Below are 5,000 nucleotides of genomic sequence, written 5' to 3'. Positions count from 1 at the left end.
GGCTGCCCGCCGAGTCATCGGAGGAACTGCGGCGGATCGCTGGCTGGCATCGTTTATGGTTAGAACTAGGGCGGTATCTGATCGCCTTCGAACCTCTAACTTTCGTTCTTGATTAATGAAAACATACTTGGCAAATGCTTTCGCTTCTGTTCGTCTTGCGACGATCCAAGAATTTCACCTCTAACGTCGCAATACGAATGCCCCCGCCTGTCCCTATTAATCATTACCTCGGGTTCCGAAAACCAACAAAATAGAACCGAGGTCCTATTCCATTATTCCATGCACACAGTATTCAGGCGGGCTTGCCTGCTTTAAGCACTCTAATTTGTTCAAAGTAAACGTGCCGGCCCACCGAGACACTCACTCAAGAGCACCCTGGTAGGATTGCAACGGGGTCCGCCTCGGGACGCACGAGCACGCACGAGGCGCGTCGCACGCCTTCGGCTCGCCCCACCGGCAGGACGTCCCACGATACATGCCAGTTAAACACCGACGGGCGGTGAACCAACAGCGTGGGACACAAATCCAACTACGAGCTTTTTAACCGCAACAACTTTAATATACGCTATTGGAGCTGGAATTACCGCGGCTGCTGGCACCAGACTTGCCCTCCAATAGATACTCGTTAAAGGATTTAAAGTGTACTCATTCCGATTACGGGGCCTCGGATGAGTCCCGTATCGTTATTTTTCGTCACTACCTCCCCGTGCCGGGAGTGGGTAATTTGCGCGCCTGCTGCCTTCCTTGGATGTGGTAGCCGTTTCTCAGGCTCCCTCTCCGGAATCGAACCCTGATTCCCCGTTACCCGTTACAACCATGGTAGGCGCAGAACCTACCATCGACAGTTGATAAGGCAGACATTTGAAAGATGCGTCGCCGGTACGAGGACCGTGCGATCAGCCCAAAGTTATTCAGAGTCACCAAGGCAAACGGACCGGACGAGCCGACCGATTGGTTTTGATCTAATAAAAGCGTCCCTTCCATCTCTGGTCGGGACTCTGTTTGCATGTATTAGCTCTAGAATTACCACAGTTATCCAAGTAACGTGGGTACGATCTAAGGAACCATAACTGATTTAATGAGCCATTCGCGGTTTCACCTTAATGCGGCTTGTACTGAGACATGCATGGCTTAATCTTTGAGACAAGCATATGACTACTGGCAGGATCAACCAGGGAGCTGCGTCAACTAGAGCTGAGCAGCCGGCCGCCCGGGAGTGTGTCCCGGGGGCCCGCGCGAACACGCAAGCGTCCGCTCAATTATTCTGCAAACAGGAGGAGGCTGAGCTCCCCTGCACAATACACCTCGAAACCCTCTCAGGTCCCGGCGGCGCGCAGCGCCGTCCTAAGTACTTGGTCGGGTTCGAGAGAGGCGCAATCGCCCGGAGTTTGGCGAGTAGACGCTTTAGGTGCGACCACCCGTGCTCCCAACTGAGCTTGCCGCTGCCGACAGAGGCCCGGGAGCGTGCTGTCGTGGCATTGCCGGCGGGAGACAACACGCGCCACCTACGGTGACCGGCAGCTCCAACGCCAGCGCCACAGAAGGACAAAAGCCCCACTTGGGTGCCGAAGCGAACTCTCCCAGCACAGCGCACGCGCCAACACGTCCGCACAGCTGCGATACAAACCACCTGCGAGAACCGCAGAGGCGACCGAGCAGCAGACGGCGTCGCGGCGCCGAGCGCCGGGCGGCGGCGCATCCTCAGCGCACACAGTCCTCAATCGGACCAGCACACTGCAGATGTCCACCGCGCTTCGCACCGGGCCCGCGAGGACCTACTTTGGCCGCACGGCGCCGCGTGCAGGGTGCGCCGGCGCGCAGCTGCGCCGCCTGCCGCCTCCGTCGGCCGGCGCGCCTGCCACTGGCCGCCCCCACCAGCCGGCTGTAGCGCGTGCGCCCACGCACCGCGCGGCCAGCACGCCGGGAGGCCCCCCCTCACCGGCCGGGGACGGTCCCACCCAGCCACCGCCGCGTATCGCTTCACACCCAGATGCCATTCACGTTCGTGGGCATGGTGGGTATCGCTGGAACAACCGGTTGGTAGCTCAACCGATCGTCGCCATCACTGATTCACCTCTAGCGAGAACAACCGCACCACAACGGTTTACCAGTTGTTCATTTGCATAACGTCACCAGCAAACGTAGGCGTCCATCGCCATTTGCAAATTCAACGATTGTTGCATGCCTGTGTCAGGTGTCACGACACACTATGTCTGCCCACATACACGCAACAACATGTGCACGCTTCGCGAACACGTGGAAGGTGGCCCCCGTACGTATGCGATGTCCATTGCGCGAACGACTGTCAACCGGCCTCTGTCGCATGTCGCAGATGTGGAACGCAGTGCACCATGCTATCACGGTGTGTGAGAAGAGACGACTACGTCTGACAACACGCGCCACTACATCAACAGACGGCTCATGCTGATCGCCATCCAGGGCATACCACACTGCAATCCAGCTCTTATAGGGAGACGACACGTAGCTGAGTGCACAACATTTGGACCGCATGGTTCGCCGTTGTTGGCGCAGTCGTTGTACGGTCACATGTACCACGATGTATCATTCAGTACATGAGGACCAATGTGCAGTACAGTGTGTGATTTGGACGTACAACATCAGCGGACAGTTGACACAGGCCGTACCACAGCGTAGGCTAAGTGCTTCGCACATGCGAATGCCAATGAACAACTGCAAATGCCAATGAACAACTGCAAAGGGCATTGAGCATGTACGTCCTGCTGCCATCCACATTACAGTGTATAGCTGCAAGGTGTTTAACATGAAGCGATACACTGGGGACCGGGCAGTGCGAGTAGCAAACTATATTGCGGGGGTTGCAGTTAGGCAACACTACACTAATTTAACGCGTCGTATGACAATTACAGAGCAGGTTAAGGCCCAACGTGTGTTGGGTTAAGGCCCAACGTGTGTTGGGTTAAGGCCCAACGTGTGTTGGGTTAAGGCCCAACGTGTGTTGGGTTAAGGCCCAACGTGTGTTGGGTTAAGGCCCAACGTGTGTTGGGTTAAGGCCCAACGTGTGTTGGGTTAAGGCCCAACGTGTGTTGGGTTAAGGCCCAACGTGTGTTGGGTTAAGGCCCAACGTGTGTTGGGTTAAGGCCCAACGTGTGTTGGGTTAAGGCCCAACGTGTGTTGGGTTAAGGCCCAACGTGTGTTGGGTTAAGGCCCAACGTGTGTTGGGTTACGTTAAGGGGCAATGTGGGTTACGTTAAGGGGCAATGTGGGTTACGTTAAGGGGCAATGTGGGTTACGTTACGGCGCAATATAGGTTACGTTACGGCGCAATATAGGTTACGTTAAGGCGCAATATCGGTTACGTTAAGGCGCAATACAGGTTACGTTAAGGCGCAATACAGGTTACGTTAAGGCGCAATACAGGTTACGTTAAGGCGCAATACAGGTTACGTTAAGGCGCAATACAGGTTACGTTAAGGCGCAATACAGGTTACGTTAAGGCGCAATGCAGGTTACGTTAAGGCGCAATGCAGGTTACGTTAAGGCGCAATACAGGTTACGTTAAGGCGCAATACAGGTTACGTTAAGGCGCAATACAGGTTACGTTAAGGCGCAATACAGGTTACGTTAAGGCGCAATACAGGTTACGTTAAGGCGCAATACAGGTTACGTTAAGGCGCAATACAGGTTACGTTAAGGCGCAATACAGGTTACGTTAAGGCGCAATACAGGTTACGTTAAGGCGCAATACAGGTTACGTTAAGGCGCAATACAGGTTACGTTAAGGCGCAATACAGGTTACGTTAAGGCGCAATACAGGTTACGTTAAGGCGCAATACAGGTTACGTTAAGGCGCAATACAGGTTACGTTAAGGCGCAATACAGGTTACGTTAAGGCGCAATACAGGTTACGTTAAGGCGCAATACAGGTTACGTTAAGGCGCAATACAGGTTACGTTAAGGCGCAATACAGGTTAGGTTAAGGCGCAATACAGGTTAGGTTAAGGCGCAATACAGGTTAGGTTAAGGTACGACATAGGTTAGGTTAAGGTACGACATAGGTTAGGTTAAGGTACGACATAGGTTAGGTTAAGGTACGACATAGGTTAGGTTAAGGTACGACATAGGTTAGGTTAAGGTACGACATAGGTTAGGTTAAGGTACGACATAGGTTAGGTTAAGGTACGACATAGGTTAGGTTAAGGTACGACATAGGTTAGGTTAAGGTACGACATAGGTTAGGTTAAGGTACGACATAGGTTAGGTTAAGGTACGACATAGGTTAGGTTAAGGTACGACATAGGTTAGGTTAAGGTACGACATAGGTTAGGTTAAGGTACGACATAGGTTAGGTTAAGGTACGACATAGGTTAGGTTAAGGTACGACATAGGTTAGGTTAAGGTACGACATAGGTTAGGTTAAGGTACGACATAGGTTAGGTTAAGGTACGACATAGGTTAGGTTAAGGTACGACATAGGTTAGGTTAAGGTACGACATAGGTTAGGTTAAGGTACGACATAGGTTAGGTTAAGGTACGACATAGGTTAGGTTAAGGTACGACATAGGTTAGGTTAAGGTACGACATAGGTTAGGTTAAGGTACGACATAGGTTAGGTTAAGGTACGACATAGGTTAGGTTAAGGTACGACATAGGTTAGGTTAAGGTACGACATAGGTTAGGTTAAGGTACGACATAGGTTAGGTTAAGGTACGACATAGGTTAGGTTAAGGTACGACATAGGTTAGGTTAAGGTACGACATAGGTTAGGTTAAGGTACGACATAGGTTAGGTTAAGGTACGACATAGGTTAGGTTACGGTACGACATAGGTTAGGTTACGGTACGACATAGGTTAGGTTACGGTACGACATAGGTTAGGTTACGGTACGACATAGGTTAGGTTACGGTACGACATAGGTTAGGTTACGGTACGACATAGGTTAGGTTACGGTACGACATAGGTTAGGTTACGGTACGACATAGGTTAGGTTACGGTACGACATAGGTTAGGTTACGGTACGA

At 51.9% G+C, this 5,000-nt stretch overlaps 1 non-coding gene across 1 annotated transcript in view; it reads right to left on the bottom strand.

Annotated features, from left to right (window-relative positions):
• The window catches only part of LOC124571425, a 1,910-nt gene extending 732 nt beyond the window's left edge, over nt 1–1,178 (bottom strand). Inside the window, exon 1 of the ribosomal RNA XR_006971855.1 lies at nt 1–1,178. This exon is cut by the window's left edge and continues 732 nt beyond it. This is a non-coding gene — a ribosomal RNA (small subunit ribosomal RNA).
• Between the last annotated feature and the right edge of the window lie 3,822 nt (nt 1,179–5,000).

This window comes from Schistocerca americana, unplaced genomic scaffold (assembly GCF_021461395.2).
Source record: "Schistocerca americana isolate TAMUIC-IGC-003095 unplaced genomic scaffold, iqSchAmer2.1 HiC_scaffold_170, whole genome shotgun sequence".
NCBI classification, from domain to species: Eukaryota; Metazoa; Arthropoda; class Insecta; order Orthoptera; family Acrididae; genus Schistocerca; species Schistocerca americana.
The sequence above is the reverse complement of the archived record's forward strand: the minus strand, read 5'-3'. Positions and strand labels throughout refer to the sequence as shown.